Source organism: Symphalangus syndactylus, chromosome 4 (genome assembly GCF_028878055.3).
Source record: "Symphalangus syndactylus isolate Jambi chromosome 4, NHGRI_mSymSyn1-v2.1_pri, whole genome shotgun sequence".
NCBI classification, from domain to species: Eukaryota; Metazoa; Chordata; class Mammalia; order Primates; family Hylobatidae; genus Symphalangus; species Symphalangus syndactylus.
Window position 1 is genome coordinate 51,076,559 of NC_072426.2, and position 14,149 is coordinate 51,090,707.

At 40.2% G+C, this 14,149-nt stretch overlaps 1 long non-coding RNA gene across 1 annotated transcript in view; it reads right to left on the reverse strand.

Moving 5' to 3' along the window:
* The window catches only part of LOC134736467 (uncharacterized), a 166,635-nt gene that overhangs the window by 58,617 nt on the left and 93,869 nt on the right, over positions 1 to 14,149 (reverse strand). The window contains exon 2 of the long non-coding RNA XR_010120485.1: positions 7,618 to 7,733. This is a non-coding gene — a long non-coding RNA (uncharacterized lncRNA). The remainder of the gene's footprint in view (positions 1 to 7,617; positions 7,734 to 14,149) is intronic.

Sequence of the window (14,149 nt, forward strand, 5' to 3'; positions counted from 1 at the left end):
ATGATAGAGCATGCCTAACTGTAGTGATGAACAGTTCTAAATAGTTCTTTATTTTGTAAAGTTGGCATTTTCAATATAAATTTCTCTTTCCACTGGAAAACACCAATGATATTCAAATACTACTTCAATATATTTTGTACTAGTTTTTGAAAAATATTTTATGTTATGTCCTCATATGAAGCTAAATAGAAGCTAGTTATACTTTTTCCTTAATGCTTAAACAATTTCTTATGCTCTTTAACCAATTTATTTAAAATATTTTTGTTGTCAAGACCAGAACACCACAGAAGAGACTTATCTTATGGTGCTCCCACTTCACTAAGCCTGGGTTCATTTACATGGTCCTCTCATGACCAGTAAGGGGAAAATTCCTCTTCCCGGACTTATACCTTTTGAGTTATGGCCTTTCATCTCTTCCTGATCTTCCCAAGTGTCATCCGCTCCTTCACCCCAGCCACAGTCCAACACATCAAGTTAGCTAAATGTAAACATAAACTTTCTATCTTACGAGATCTGTCACAGAATTGTCCCAACTTGTCAACAGTCTTGGGTATTTAAAAAGTTCCACAAGGGGCTCTCTTGTACTACTTTTATTTTGTATCCCAAAGAGGCTTCACTTCTTAGATTTCTGACCTAGTCTCACCTCCCTCCTTCCCCAGGTCTAGGCTGATACTCACTCTGAGATTCCAGGATGTGGAAGGGATCTTTACCTGCATAACCCCAGACCTTCTATTTCACTTCAGGTCAAAAGAGTGGCAGAACAACTAGATGCACCTCCTCAGCCACCACCTCAGCTGGCATCTTCCTGAGGTGTCCTTTCAAGAAGTCTCTGATGAGTCTTTAGTTCGCTTCCAGGCATTAAGCCTTATATTGAGTTTTCTTTTCTCCACATGCTTTCTGGATTCTGTTTTCCCCAGGCTCCTCTTCCTGTCTTCCGTTTATAGTCCACCCTTGCTCTGGAGGTACTGCAGCCCTTCCACTGTGGATTATCTCTATCAAGTTCTTTCATGCCTATCCTCTCCAAATGTCATGTACACGACCTCTTATCTTCCCACAGTTCTGTCCTCTGAACTCTGGACCTGGAGGTTTCCATCTCTGATACATGACCTCTGACTTACATCCCAGATAATCCTTCCCCTGCAAAGTTCCACTAGCTATCTGATGACAAAAGGGGGTGGTTTTCTCTCCCAAAGACCATGCCCCTGACCTTTCCCCTTTCTTCCTTCTGGCCATTCATCATACCCAGAGCATCTACTGGGAGCTGAATGCAGTTTTTTCAAGTGGACCACTATTTTTATTACAATAAAAAAGGACTTTTCGGATAAAAACTGTATCCTAAAATGATGAGTGGAGTTACAAGGATATAATGTCTTGTTACTCGGCTTTTTGAGGGTTGAGCATCAGCCTCCTCCAAGCCCTCTCTGGGTTAATATCATTTCTTATCACAGGCAACTCTCCTAGCCCTGACCCTTGGGGGCATCTATCTTCACTGGTTTCTTCTATTTTCACTTACTGCTGCAGATTGAGTTCTCAGTCCACTCCCTGGAACTGTTGGGTCCTTCTCTGCCTCGGCCTTAAGGTCACTTGCTCAGCTTCTATAACTGCCCTTCGATCAAATGCCCCCAGCATCCCAGGAGCATCTGGCATTTATTGGTTCATTCTTAGTTACTCTGATGTTCTTTGCTCTTCTTTTCAATAGAGGTTGTCCTTTCATTTCCCCAGGATATTCTTCACTTTACATCAGTTCATGCTGGTGCCTCTTCTCTGTCCCTCTCTCTCTTCCCCTCCTCAACCTTTCCCCTCTGAAATTTTATTCCTTCTAAAGCTTCAAGCTTATTTGCAACTCTGCTGCCAGCATCCCTAACCTCTTAGGTGAAAAATCTTGAGGGTCATATCAGGCACATTAATTTGGTGAACTTCCAAACATCCCTCCCTCTGGAATTTTGATCAGGGATCTGACTGTATTAATGTTGTTGTTTTGACCTTAATTATATGTGCACTTTCAAGATTCTGTTTCCATTTTATCACATCTAGTTCAAAAATCACAATGTTTTGGAGGGAAGCATATTTTGGTGAATTTTATATTATTTTATTTAGAATCCCTTTGCTGTATTCTCATTGTTGTGATCTGAGTACCTGATATAAAAATCGTGCAGTAGTATATGTTCATTTGGAATGGATGAGGAAAAAACTTGGATTGAATTACCTAAAGGGTCTAAGTCAGCTATATGACCGAGATTGCACATAAGAACCACCTGTGGAAACTTCTTAAAGTGAAAAAGATATGCCTGTCCCTCCCGTGAGCAATTCTGATTCAGGAACTTGATGGGAAACTCAGAACTACTCATCCACATGATTCTTGAGATAGTGACATCTATAGCCACAAGGAAGGTTCAGTGCCTGGAACTTCATCTCTGTGAACTAATATAAGTGATAAACTTGGCCTTCTGTGATTTCACCTTGACTCTTTGCTTCTCTTCACAGAACCAAACTTTACATGGTTTCCTTACTCTTCAGAGCCCCATCTGGATGTTCCAAAGTAAAAAAAAAAATAATTGCTTAGATGGACTGATATAGTTTAGCTGTGCCCTCACCCAAATCTCATCTTGAATTATAGTTCCCATAATCCCCATGTGTCATGGAAGGGATCTAGAGGGGAAGTAACTTAATCATGGCGGTGGTTGCCCTCATGCTTGTCATGCTGTTCTCCTGATAGTGAGTGAGTTCTCATGAGATGTGATGGTTTTATAAGGGACTTCCCACTTCACTCAGCACTCATTCTCTCTCCTGCCACCCTGTGAAGAGGTGCCTTCTGCCATAATTCTAAGTTTCCTGAGGCCTCGCCAGCCATGCAGAACAGTGAGTCAATTAAACCTCTTTCCTTTATTAGCTACCTAGTCTTGAGCAGTTCTTTATAGCAGTTTGAGAACAGACTAATACAGTAAATTGGTACCACAGATAGTGAAGTACTGTTATAAAGATACCCAAAAATATGGAAGCAACTTTAGAACTGGGTAATAGGCAGAGGATGGAACAGTTTGGAGGGCTCAGAAGAAGACAGAAAAATGTGGGAAAATTGGGAACTTCCTGAAGACTTGGAGGGCTCAGAAGATTGGAAGATGTGGGAAAGTTTGGAACTTCCTAGAGACTTGTTGAATGGCTTTAACCAAAATGCTGGCAGTAATATGGATAATAAAGTCCAGGCTGAGGTGGTCTCAAATGGAGATGAGGAACTTGTTGGAAACTGGAGCTAAGGTAACTCTTGTTATGCTTTAGCAAAGAGACTGGCAGCATTTTGCCTCTGCACTAAAGATTTGTGGAACTTCGAGGTTGGAAGAGATGATTTAGAGCATCTGGCAGAAGAAACTTCTAAGTGGCAAAACATTCAAGAGGAAGCAGAGCATAAAAGTTTGGAAAATTTGCAGTCTGATGATGCAATAAAAAAAAAAATTTCCGGGGAGAAATTCAAGCCTGTTGCAGAAATTTGCATAAATAACAAGGAGCTGAATGTTAAGACAATGGGGAAAATGTCTCCAGGGCATGTCAGAGACCTTCATGGCAGCCCCTCATATCACAGGCCCAGAGGCCTAGGAGAAAAAAATGGTTTCATGGGCCAGGCCCAGGGCCCCCCTGCTGTGTGCAGCCTAGGGACTTGATGCCTTGCATCCTGGCTGCTTCAGTACCAGCTGTGGCTAAAAGGGGCCAAGGTATAGCTCAGGCTGTGGCTTCAGAAGGTGCAAGCCCCAAGCCTTGGCAGCTTCCACATGGTGTTGAGCCTGCAGGTGCACAGAAGTCAATTGAGGTTTGGGAATCTCCACCTAGATTCCAGAAGATGTATGGAAACACCTGGATGTCCAGAGAGAAGTTTGCTGCAGGGATGGAGCCCTCATGGAGAACCTCTGCTAGAGCAGTGTGGAAAGAAAATGTGAGGTTGGAGCCCCCATACACAGTCCCCACTGGGCCACTGCCTAGTGGAGCTGTGACAAGACAGACACCGTCCTCTAGACCCCAGACTGGTAGATCCACCAACAGCTTATGGCATGTACCTGGAAAAGCCACAGGCAATCATTGCCAGCCTGCAAAAGCAGCTGGAAGGAGGGCTGTACCCTGTAAAGCCACAGGAGCAGAGCTGCCCAAGGCTATGGGAGCCCACCTCTTGCATCAGCATGCCCTAGATATGAGACATGGAGTCAAAGGAGGTCATTTTGGAATTTTAAGGCTTAATGACTGCCTTGTTGGATTTTGGAATTGCATGGGACCTGTAGCCTCTTTGTTTTGGACAATTTCTCCCATTTGGAATGGGTGTATTTACCCAGTGCCTGTACCCCATTCTATCTAGGAGTAACTAACTTGCCCCTAATTTTACAGGCTCATAGGTGGAAGGGACTTGCCTTGTCTCAGATGAGACTTTGGACTTGGACTTTTGAGTTAATGCTAGAATACTTTGGGGGACGTTGGAAAGGCATGATTGTGTTTTGAAATGTGAGGACATGAGATTTGAGAGGAGCCAAGGGCAGAATGATATGGTTTTGCTGTGTTCCCACCCAAATCTCATCCTGAATTGTAGTCCCTATACTCCCCACGTGTCACGGGAGGGACCCAGTGGGAGGTAATTTAACCATCGTGCTGCTCATGCTGTTCTCATGATAGTGAGAGAGTTCTCATAAGATCTGATGGTTTTATAAGGAGCTTCCCCCTTCGCTCAGCACTCATTCTCTTTCCTGCCACCCTGTCAAGAGGTAACTTCCGTCATAATTGTAAGTTTCCTGAGGCCTCCCCAGCCATGTGGAACTGTGAGTCAATTAAACCTCTTTCCTTTATAAATTACCCAGTCTTGGGTATTTCTTCATAGCAACATGAGAACAGACTAATACAAGGACATACGAGTAAACAACCCAAAATCTTTTTCCAAAGGAAAAGAAAGAGTGGAGGCATTTTGTTATGCTAATTTATCTGCAATGAAGTATGAAGTATGAGAATTTCTTTCTGCAGTCAGGATGGCCCTTTGATTTATTTATCATCTAGTACTCTTCATAACACGGGGACATCTGAACCAGGATTGAAAATAGTATTTGGAGTAAACAGTCTTTAGAAAGAATGGAAACAAAGTTACCAAAGATCTTATTTGCTCACACATTTATTGAATGACCATGTCTTGCCTAGTGAATGCCAGGTGCTGTTAGGTGACATTTTCTACAATCAAATTTAGTAGCCCTTAATTCTTTTTTTTTTTTTTTTTTTGGAGATGGAGTCTCCCTCTGTCACCCAGGCTGGAGTGCAGTAGCCTGATCTCTGCTCACTGCAACCTCCGCCTCCCAGGTTCAAGCAATTCTCTTGCCTCAGCTTCCTGAGTAGCTGGGATTACAGACATGTGCTGCCACGCCCAGCTAATTTTTTTTTTTTTTTTTTTTTTTTTGTATTTTTAGTAGAGACAGGGTTTCAGCATGTTGGTCAGGCTGGTCTCGAACTCCTGACCTCATGATCCGCCCACCTTGGCTTCCCAAAGTGCTGGGATTACAGGCGTGAGCCACCACGCCCAGCCCCCTTAATTCCTTTTTAAGAGCCTGAGTTCATGAAAGAAAAGGAGAGGGGGAAGCTAGTTTCTTTATGCTTTTGTCAATCCCATTCTCTCTTTATTCTATACCTTATCATTGCCATTTTATTTTCAATTCTTTTCCATTTCCTTTCATGTCATGTATGCAGTCAGCAAGAGGAGAAGAATACCTTTCCTTCTCTGCTAAGAAATAGCAAGGGATCTTGAATAATTTTCCCTCTGATATGTGTTAACTGATCTTGTTCTACCTCTATTTTGCTGTTGGATTGCTGTCAGACAATGCTGATGATTTCTAAGTAATTCATTTGTCCCACAAGTGGGACAAATTATTCCCTAAAATATTTGAGAAAGTATACAGTAGAGGAGTCTAGAACAACAAATCTGGCTCAATTCTAGCCTCCTGTAATTATCTACATGCCCTGAAGGAAGCCATTTATACCTGAGACTCCATTTACCCCCTCTGTGTAACGGACATGAAGACCTACATGTATTAGTCCGTTATCACGCTGCTGATAAAGACATATCCGAGACTGGGCAATTTACAAAAGAAAGAGCTTTAATTGGACTTACAGTTCCACATGGATGGGGAAGAATCACCATCATGGTGGAAGGCAAGAAGGAGCAAGTCCTATCTTGCATGGATGGCAGCAGTCAAGGAGAAAATGAGGAAGAGGCAAAAGTGGAAACTCCTAAAACCAACAGATCTCGTGAGACTTATTCACTATCATGAGAACAGTATGGGGAAAACTGCCCCCACGATCCAATTATCTCCCACCAGGTCCCTCCTAAAACATGTGGGAATTATGGCAGTACAATTCAAGATGAGATACGGGTGGGGACACAGAGCCAAACCATATCACCACATAAAGGGTGATGAGTATTACAAGCAAAGTCCTTTAAGTGCCTAGCATAGTTCCTATCTCACAGTAGATGGAGATATTATTTATTCATTACTGCAATGGTTAATACTGAGTGTCAACTTGATTGGATTGAAGGATACAAAGTATTGATCCTGGGCATGTCTGTGAGAGTGTTGCCAAAGGAGATTAACATTTGAGTCAGTGGGCTGGGAAAGGCAGACCCACCCTTAATCTGGGGAGCACAATCAAATGAGCTGCCAGTGTGGCTAGAATATAAAGCAGGCAGAAAAATGTGAAAACAGAGCCTGGCCTAGCCTTCCAGCCTACATCTTTCTCCCATGCTGGACACTTCCTGCCCTTGAACATCAGACTCCATGTTCTTCAGTTTTGGAACTTGGACTGGCTCTCCTTGCTCCTCAGCTGGCAGAAGGCCTATGGTGGGACCTTGTGATCGTGTGAGTTAATACTAAATAAACTCCCATATATAGATATCGAGTTTATGGCAGACTCCTATATAACCAGCACTAACTGCCATTAAGCTTTAAAAATAAAAGTTTTGTCAGTAAATATATGAATGGCTTATAGATGAACACTTCAAATAATCCATTACACAATCTCACCACTCAATATCATACTGTCAAAGAACTCTTATTAAGCAAGAGGACATGTCATGTGAAAGACCCAAGATACACTGAACCATATTACATCAGTACACTGTTTTGTTTTTACCACTGGACAATTCATTAGACTGATTTATTTTCTGTTATTACTTTCCATTGTTCCAGGAAAAGGAAAGAAGGAAGAAAGTCTCTTCCTTTGAATGTTAAAGATTTAATTGCAGCTGGGAGCAGTGGCTCATGTTTGCAATCCCAGCACTTTGGGAGAACGAGGCGGGTGGATCACGAGGTCAGAAGTTCAAGACCAGCCTGGCCAACATGGTGAAACCCCTTCTCTACTAAAAATACAAAAATTAGCTGGGTGTGGTGGCAGTTGCCTGTAATCCCAGCTACTCGGGAGGCTGAGGCAGGAGAATCATTTGAACCTGGGAGGCGGAGGTGGCAGTGAGCCAAGATCGCACCATTGCACATTGCACTCCAGCCTGCGCAACAGGGTGAAACTCCATCTCAAAAAAAAAAAAAAAAAAAAAAAAAGATTTAATTGCACCTAATTTTGAACAGAAAGCATGGAGAAAACATCACTTACCTTCTCAAACTCCATTTTGTACACCCCAGTTGATTGAGTGGTCCTTTCCCATCCTCATCCACAGATCACAGAGACACAGCTAGGACAGAAGAATTCTCCTCTAACAGCAGATCTGCCTGGGTACAAAAAAAAAAAAAAAAACAGGAAATGTTCTAAGTGACTTTCATCCATTTATTTTCAAAGTAAATAATCCCACAGAAATGAATAGGAAAAAAATTTAGCCTACATTCTTTTACTTTACAACATAGTTCCAGATATAGTCTTTGGTTTTATTTTCATAACAAGTTACGTTCTTAATATGTCACAGTGCATTTCAAGGAAAGCATTCATTTGTCATGGTTCCAAATATTAATGTCTCTGATGAAATTGATGTTTCTGTCATTTCTAGTTGTCAGAGTTTCTGTTTCCTCAAGGTCCTCTCTAGCAACAAAATCCCAAAATTCTTTAAGAACATGAAGATGGCTCTTGATACAATTTTTTTGTATTATATTGCATGTTAGATCTACAAAGAGGCTCTTCTCTCTATACTGAGAGAAACTCTTTCTGATGGAGTCCTTGTGTCTTCTAAAGTGGATCACTTTATGGTATTGTTTATTCTTAATAGTAATGATCAGAATGGTAACACTATGCAAAGAGCACCTGTAGGGCTGGGCTAAGTATTTTATGTATTAGTTTATTTAATCCTCCAAACTTCCTGTAAAATAGGTTTTCATTTCTGCATGGCATAAGAGAGGCTTTCAAGGGATTAAGAGGCTACAAGTCACAATTTGGTAAAATCTGGAACTAGTAAAATCTACATCTCTCCCCGACTCCAAAACTTGTGTTCTTTATGCAGTACTAACCAGAGTAAGAAGGAAAATGTGTAAATAAATTATGCCACTTGACAGTTTTAGAACCTAAGCAACTGATAAATGCAAAGTCTACCGGTAGTGAATAAAGAGCAAAGTCTAGGGGTTGAACCCAAGCAGCCCCAGACATCCAATCCACAGCCATGTTTGGGTTAACATTCATAATGTTTTGATTTTTATTCAAAATAATTGCCAACATTTAAAACTATGCAGAATTCCCATAAAAAGCAGGACTGAGAACTTCTATTGACAAATCAGAATATCTAGCAACTTGGGCCTCCACATTCCCACATGGTAGCAATAAGTGAAGCAGAGTAGCAGATGCCCCTTCGGACAGGACACTCCACCCATGCACTGCAGCTTACTCTCTGCTGACTTAGCTTGTGTGCCTAAACCCTCAGGGCTTTTGAGTTTGTGACCCTCCTTTTCTCCATGGCATCCAATGTTGTCAAATTAGAAGGGTAAAATGTTCTCAACTTCATAAATATACAGTGTGTCAAAAACTATAAGAAAGAATGTAACTTGTACCTTTTCCTCAATGGTTTCTTCCTGGGGATGACCCAGAGATTGTGAGGGTTTGGAGAACAGCCTAGGGCCTTCAATTAAAATAGTTTTGTCTTTGGTTACTACCGGAATAAACCTGTAAGCAGACAGCTGTTTCATGCCAGCTGAAATTCTAGTCTTGGGTGGGATGGCAAAGTTTTATGACTTCAGATGAGAAACAGGCAGGAACAGATTATATTCTTATGCCAAGTTTCTCTCTTTATTGCCATGGAAGCAAGAAGAGCAATGCAGAACGTGGAAAGCTTTGCTAGAGCAGTGTTTCACTCAGACTTTCTGCAAGACATCAGGAGCTGCTCAAGATTTTGCAAACACATTTATGGGAAAATCATGGTTATAGAAAAGCTCCTAAAATTAAAACAGAGCTGGAAAAGAATAAAGATCATTGCATTTGTCTTTAAACTTAGAAGCAGAACCCCTGGGATTTAGCATTCTATAACAACACTGGAAACATTATTAACATTAATAAATAAACATCTGGATTGACTTGCAGTCTAAATTTAAGTGTCCTAAATATTTTGGCTCAGTTATAACTATACTGCTTTTTTCTAAATTCTCAAATGTTTCTTCTGTCCTTAGATTATACTTCATTTTCTTCTAACTCTTTTAACTCAAATCTTTAAATGGACCTTGTTGTATAAATGTTTAAGCACCAAATGTCTATAAAAGGATATGGAATTGATAATTGATTTCAGATTTCATATCTGTACAATGTGGGTTCTTTACATACTTATATGCTTTTAATTGGAATTATATAATCACACCATTTGTTTATCTTTATTTCATATGTTTTCTGTTCTATACAATTTCAAGAGTGCCAAAATTTACCAACAAAGTTTTAGTTGAGCTAAAATTAAACCTTCATGCTATTATGAAGCTATCTGTTATTTCCATTTTTAAATATAAAATTAGCCAGAGTTAGCCCAGTTTGGGATAGTATTAGGGAGAACCCATAAAATATGGTGACATAAACCACATTATGCCATAATCATGGCCAAGTTTCACTTGAATTCTCAAATGTATTCAGAAAGCAATAGTAAAGGTCAGCAAAACACATCTTCACCAAAAAAAGTGCAGTAAAACCAATGTCAAATTAAATGGGCCAGCTACAGAGAATTCTACCCATAAACACAATGCTTATACTTAATCTGTTTCTCAACACCTTCATTTGAGAACGTTGGTCTCAGGTCCCTGGGCTGCGGTTCCTGCCTTGAGCTTTTCTGTCGTTGCAAGCCAAGGGGTTGCTATGCAAAGTCCCAATGCATGGAACCAGAGTTAATCATTCACAGGCCTTTTTGCTTGAAATAAGATGCTTTTCATTTCCCTTGGCTTATGTGAATAATGAAAAGAGAAAACAAACAAAGGAGATAACTGCACAATGCTAAAAGATAATCCCTTAGCATAACTATTGTTTAGAAGGCTGAGCACCGTAGTCAGGCAAAAATCCAGTCTGCATTCAGTGACTACACTGACATTTATTTATAAGAGATTATGCCGTGACAGAGCTTCAAGTCATTTAGAAATGCTCCCATTCCCCAAGGCCTTCGTTATATTTATATGCAGGAGCCCATATTATTTTTCCTGGTGTTATGGCAACAAGGATTTCAGTGTTTACAGAGCTATCAAGTTCTGACAGGCCAAGCCGGGGACTTTGCATCACTGGCTTGCATTAAAATGGAGAGCGGGACCTGGAGAGCTGAGCTGGAGCTCAGCTGTCTGAACAACTAATACCTGAGCAGAAGAGGGTTAGGAAGCAGGCAAACGGTGCTAATCAACTCACAGAGCCACTTTCCCCCAAGGGAATTTGCCCTCATGATCCTGCGGTTTAAGAAATATATTACAAAGTACGCTGAACCTAGGAAGTCATATTAAACTCAAAAGAAAAACAAAACCCAAATTCCTACTACAATTTTGTACTCTGCGTGGATGTTTTAAAGCTGTGTTGAGTATCGTACATTAGAGTCCTTTATTAGGCCTCTGGAGTAGAGAAAGGGGAAATGAAAATGCAGTGGGTGAAGAAAGGGCAGAACAAATACTCTCTCTGTGCCCACCTTTGGTTTTTAACTACACAATGGAGATCAGCCCAGCTTACGTTCACACCTAATTTAACCACTGCCCAGGGCCCAGTAGTTTCTAGCATACTCCAGCTCTGAAGCTAATTACTGCAGGAAGCTGGTTATGAAAATGTCCCAGAAATATCTGTATCTCACAGACAAAATTATTTTGAGAACTTGCCACCTACTCCACGAAAATAAGTATGTGGAAGCAGGACCTTGCGCTCCATGGTTTTCTATATTGAAGTTGTTTTCTGGAGTTGGCCCAAACTCCTCCATATCCTCTGACTAGACACAGAGCTAGAAATCATTTAAAAAAAAAAAAAAAAAAGTCCTTCCAAACATTCTCTTTGGACATCTTGGTTCTAGATGGAGCAGGAAATAAAAGCCACAAGCTTAACCTCTGATACAACAAGCCACCACCTTCCAGTTCTAGATTTGGGCCTGGGAAAAAATAAGTCAGAGTAAGATGAAACAAGCAGTTCTAACCACATTTCTTTTTCTTCTTTTTCTTTCTCTCTTTCTTTTCTTTTCTTTATATATGTGTGTTCATAAGGGTATTGGTACTTATTTGTTTATAAAAGTGTCACACTGAATTGTAGAATGAACACACACATCTAAATCCTTTTTAGTTTTTTTGAAATAGGGTCTCACTTTTGCAGTGCGATCTTGGCTCACTGCTGCCTCAACCTCCCAGGCTCAAGTGATCCTTCCATCCCAATCTCCCAGGTAACTAGGATAACAGGAAAATGCCACCATGCCTAGGTAATTTTTTGTATTTTTTTGTAAAGACAGGGTCTCACTATGTTGCCCAGGCTGGTCTAGAACTCCTGGGTTCAAGTGATATGCCTGCCTCAGCCTGGGATTACAGGCAGGACATACCACACCCAGCTAATTTTTTTTTAAATTGAGGTTTTGTTCTATTTTAAGGATAAACAGCAAGAAATATGCAGATTTCCTAATGCTTAAGGTGAACATTTCAACAAATAATGAACTGAGACTTGCCAGGTACCGTAGACATGTGGAAAAAAGTTTTATTTACACAGTATACACTTTTAAGTCATATAAAATAATTTTTAATGGCAGAAAAGGTAGTAACAATAATTGCACTAAATGTCTCTGTGTGTCTTTCTTAGTAAACTAGAGCTATATAAGAAAATAGCTAGAAATGGGTGAGTGTGACCTCCTGGATTTTCCCCTTGGAAAAGACCAGTATTGACAGGGCCGCTTCACAAGACTCACTGGGAAGCCTGGGAGAGGCGCAGGTCTTTGTGGCCCAGATACACACCAAGCCCATTCTCTCATTAGCAACAGTGACCACTGTTTACAATACCTGTTGCTATCAGAGGTTTTACCTTTTTTTTTCTTAAGAGTTCATCTTGCTCATAGTTTGTCAGCTCTTTTGGGATCCTGGCACACAAACTAGATTATCTGCGGCTGCTCTTCCCAGCAGCCAGAGATTAAAGGATATCATTTCAAGTTGTGCTCTCGGTGTCTTTTTATTTCTTTTGGTCTGCTCACTTAAGTTTACCACATGGCAGCTGCAAAGGCAGCTGATGTTATCATCTTCATCACAATGGTCTTGATGATTATCATCAAGAGAAGAACTTATTACAAACGTAATTTCCCAGATATCTTTCCTAAGTGCTCTCAAGAAAATTACATAAGCTTGGGTCTTACCACAAACTCTGCAAATTCATCATTCATTCATTCATCATGTATTTCTTAGCCTTTAACTGTGTATAGCACTGTACACTACACTAAGGATACAGTAATATACAAGGTAAACAAGGTCTTCATCCTGATTGAGGTTAAATTCTATGGGGAGACAGTCAAATACAAATAAATCAACAAGTAATACAAATGCTGGTGTCAAATTTGCTAAAAAGGAAATTAAGACATTATGATAAGAATGATATAGACTATCTTTAGATATTGAGTGCTTAAAAACTTCTTCCCTGAATGACATTTAAGAAGGGACTTGTTGGGTAAGAAAACAGTTCTGAATTAATAAACTAAAAGCATTCTGTTTGTGGTAAAGCTAATGCTGCACAGGGCTCTTAATGGCTACTTAAATTAGATAAAATATTTCTGCCATATTTTACATCTCTCAGTTTTCCAGAGGATTAAACTGGATGATTTGGGGGAAGACTTATGTCTTAGTCCAAAGCTTGATACTACATCGTTAACTAATTCTATCTTTTGACCTCATTCATATTTTGGGTCCCACAACAGACCAGGACCTTCCTTTACTGAAGGAAGGTACAGAAACGTGTTTTTTAACCTGGCAGATTCCTGAAAAATTTCTCTTAGTATCTATCCTGAATTTACATACAACATAAACTATATGGTTTATATACAAATCACTAATGAGAACATCTAGCACTTTCATCAGATTTTTAAAGGGCTCTGTGACCCAAAAAAAGGATACAGGCACTCAAACAGATGATTCTAAAGTAGTCCATTGCTCTGGAATCTTTCAAAAAGTTGACTTGGACTTTTTTTTTTTCCATAATAGGCCAAGCTTCAGTTTCTTCATTCCACATACTTCTTAAAAATTGGTTTATAATCCAACATTTGTGTTTAATTACCTATTTCAAGATCATACTAACATGTGCTCTTGAAATATCAATAAGGCAAATACGGGCAAATGATTTTTGTTCGGTTGCCAGCTCCAACCCAACAACCTCTCCATGACTATTCCAGAGACATATCTAACAGGCTAAAAGGAAGTCACTAGAGGTTGCTGGTCCTCAGGCTCATCTAGAAAGATAACGCACTTACGACTGCGGAGACGAAGGTCGATGTAAGGCCATTCTCTATCCCTGATCCATCCCAAGAGGAAGTTGATTGGATGCAGGTTTCAAGACCTAGAGTAATTAATCATCATCAGAATCACCTGAGGGTTTCTTAATCTCGGTTATGTAGATTAGTTATGTGGGTGTAGGTATATGGGTGTCAGTGCACTACCTTTTTAAACTTCTTTTGTATGTTTACATTTTTTCACAATAGAAAGATGGGAAAAAGTAACTTTGCACAAGCTAATATTACTTTTATCTACACCTCTCC